Source organism: Pediculus humanus, genomic scaffold (genome assembly GCF_000006295.1).
Source record: "Pediculus humanus corporis 1103172107667 genomic scaffold, whole genome shotgun sequence".
Lineage (NCBI taxonomy): Eukaryota > Metazoa > Arthropoda > Insecta > Psocodea > Pediculidae > Pediculus > Pediculus humanus.
The window spans coordinates 414,296-418,316 of NW_002987276.1; positions in this window are offsets into that span (position 1 = coordinate 414,296).

Here is a 4,021-nt window from a genome sequence, read left to right on the forward strand (position 1 = left end):
AATAATAATAATAATAATAAAATTAAAAACTTGATGAATTAAAAAAAAAAAAGTAATTTAACTATTAATTAATCCATTGAAAATTATTATTATTATTATTATTAAAAAAACTTTTCAATCCTCTTTAAACTTTATACATTTATGTATAATTTTTATTTATATGAAATTTTTTTTTTTTAAATAGGAAAACTAATTTAAAATAATAATAATAATAAAAATGCTTTAGGCATTTAAATATTATATAAAAAAAAAAAATTGTTTTTGATTTAACTAACAATGTAACTTTTTAGTTTTTTTTTTAAAAGTGAGTTACAAACTAAAAAAATTATTATTATTATTATTATTATTATTATTATTATTATAACTAAATCATTAGTTAACTAATTGTAACATTAGTAATTCTATCTATCTATCTATAACAGTATCTCACAATGATAATAATATTAATCTTAAACGTTTTTTTTTTTTTTTTTTAATAATAAATTCATTTTATGGATTTAGTTTATGGGGGGAGGGGGGGGGGGGAGGGGTTGGATAAACAAAAAAAGTTTTTAAAAAGCAAGTATTAAAATTTTTGTTTTGGGGTTGTTTTTTTTTTTTTTTTTTAAATAAAAATTTTATAAGTAGTTTTAACTTATCATAAACATTTAAATTTTCTTTTTGTTTATGCATAATAATAATAATAAATATTTCTTATTTGTGATTACGTTTAAGAAAACAAAATGAAAAGAGAAGGGAAAAAAAAATACCAAAAGTTAATTTATTTAATTAGTTTTACATATATATATATATATATATATATATATATATATATATATATATAAAATAACAATTTATTAGAATCGACAATCAAATTGTATAATTTTTCTATCTCTCTCTCTCTGTCTCTCCCCCCCTCCCTCTTTCTCTCTCTTTTTTTAATTTTATAATTTTGCTTTAGGATTTAATAATAAAACATTTAATTTATTACAACTTTAAAAAAAAAAAAAAAAAAAAAAAAAGATAATTTTATTTTTTTTTCTTTTATTTTATTTTTATGACATTTAAAAATAATAATAATAATAATAATAATAATAATAATAATAAATTTTATATTAATAAATCACATACGAAATTCTAATAAAAAAAAAAGAAAACTTTTTTATGTATTAAACGTGCATGAACGTTTTTTTAATAACTTTTCAAATCTTAATACGATCGTTAAGAAAAATAGTAATGATAATAATAATAATAAATTTTTTTAATTTCTTTTTTTTCGGGGTCCAAACTCTTTTTTTGCTTTTTTTTTTAACACAGGAGAAATGTATTTCGTACTAATTTTCCTAACCGGGAGAAGGGAGTGGGTGGGAAGACTTAGCTGAAGACACTACCCAGCTAAAACTCCTGGATGTGTTTCTCCTCTTTATCGGGAGGAGGGGCGTTCGTGGGAGTATAACCTGCATTTTAGCCTCAACCTCCTCCTGATCCAGAACCATCAGGTCCCTACTCGAGGATGATCCTGGTGCTTCCCCTTTTTTACCCTTCGAGAGACAATCCCGATCTGTTACTATCGTTCCCGCCTCTTTCGTAGAGTTTGCAAATTTCCGGGGGGAGTGAGATGTCTGGGATCAGGAATCCCGTTGATCGTTCAGCTCCGCATTTTTCCTATTTGGATCATGTAATCAGTTTCACCCCCTCGAAAAGGGTGCTAGGGCACTTATTCCCTTTTGTAGGTATGGGTCTGTTCTTGAACCCCCCTCTTAAATTTTAAACTCTCGTCCCAGAGACTTTTAGGCCGATTTCCCCCTTTTTGGACTCAACCTTCCTACCTCACCCTCCCCCCAAAACATCCCAATTTACTCCTAGCGAACGCCTATTCAAAGTGGAAAATCCAAACCCATAACCCCCGCCTCTAAAACATCCTCTATACCCAGCCTCCCAGTAGTTGATTTACAGGAGTACTCCCGGCTTATTCAAACCCTTCTCCCCAACCCAAAAAAAAAAAATTAAAAGATACACACACACCCACGCACGCATCCAACAAGTTACGTAATAAAAAAAAAAATCGTTTCCGGTACAACAACAAATGTATTTTCCCCCTTTTAATTTTTTATTATCAAATTTTTATTTATTTTATTAAGTTTAATTAAACTTTTAAATAATTTTTTTTTCGAATTCGAAACAAACGGGTGGGAAAATTTTTTATTTAAACAAATTTTATTTAAACACCTGTTAATTAATTTATAACTATTATTATTATCATTATCATCAAATCAAAACCTTTAAAAATTATGAGTATTTTAAATTCGTTAATATATATTAAAAAAAAAAAAAACAATGGATTTCCCCCTTGTTTTAATCATTTTCCAAACAATTACAACAACAACATTATTATTATTATTATTATTATTAATTAATATTTCACTCGCTTTCGATTATTATTATTATTATTATATTAAACCCTCATTATAAAATTATAATTCCTTTTTTATTTGATAAAATTTGAAAATCAATTAAATTTTACCACGCATTTATTAAGATTTTTACAAAAAAAAAAATTATTTATTTATTTATTTATAATAAATGAAAACAACAACAACAACAACAACGACAAACAATACAAGGATAAAAATATAAAGATTTTAAATAAAGAAATAAATCGTTAAAAATTTCATTGATAATAATAATAATAATAATAGAGAGAAAGAAACGATTGAAAAAGAATTTAAGAAAAAAAAAAGGAAAGGGATGAAAAGGGGCGGGGGTGTGAAAATTTTTCAAGATTATTTATTAGTAAGAAAAGTTAAAGAAATAAATTAATTAAAAAAGGTGGGGGGGGGGGAAAAGTTTCGTTAAAAACTATTTAGAACAATTGATCTTTGATAAAATCAAACTATTTTTTACCTTTTTTTTTTTTTAATTTTTCGGACTTTAATTAATAATGATTAAATGATTTAAAGACATTTTTTTTTCATTAGTTTTAAGGTACAAAAAGAAAGAAAAAAAAATGATGTACAATTTGGCAAAAATATTATTATTAATATCTATTTGTGGAATTATGGTTTCTGGTTCGAAAAGGCCTGTGGATTGTAGGTAAGTTTAAAAAAATCAAAATGTCGGCCATCTTTCATGTTTTTAATTATAATTTTTTTTTGTTTAAAGGAAATTTGTTTTTGCACCCATTTGTAGAGGAGTTGCTGCAAAACGTGGTAATAATATGGAAACTGAACAAATAATACCAAATTCATTCATAAATACAAAAATGTAAGTTAATTTAATATAATTATTTAATTATATTAAATTTATTTTTAATTATTAAATTTTTTTTTTTTTTTTTATGCAGACTCGAAGAACTTATAAAAAAATTTCATTTGGAAAAAAATTTAAGAAATATTTTCAATAACGACGACCCGGTAAAAAAAATTAATAATTATCGACTGGTTAATAAATATTATAAATTATTACAACAAGATAATGATGATGATAATAATAAGAAATTTAATCAACATTTTGAAGATTCATCAACACAAGAATATGATAATTTGTAGTGAGGTAAACGAAAATATTTATTTTATCAAACTATCCCTTTTTTCTTCTTCTTCTTCTCCTCCATCTTCCCCTTCTTCCCCTTCTTCTCTTTTCTTATTTCCTTCATTTTTTTTTTTTTTTTTTTTTTTTTTTGCGAATGTAATAATTAAATAACTCGAAAAATATTTAAAAAAAAAAAAAAAAAAAAAAAGTTAATCATATTTGTTAATATTTTTATTTTTTTCTTTATTAAAAATTTAATGATGAAAAACTTTTAAAATTTTCTTTTTTTCTTTTTCTTTTTTCCACTAACCCCCCCCCCCCACTTATTTCTCATTCTTTTCTTTTTTTCATTTTCATTTACTAACATTTAGATTTAAGTGTTTATTATGATGATGACGTTTACACAAAATTTAATTTTAAATGACGTCATCGCGAGTTTTAGGCAACGAAAAAAAAAAAGGTATATTTAAAAACGTTTGAAATTTATATAATATCACAGTAAAAAACAAAA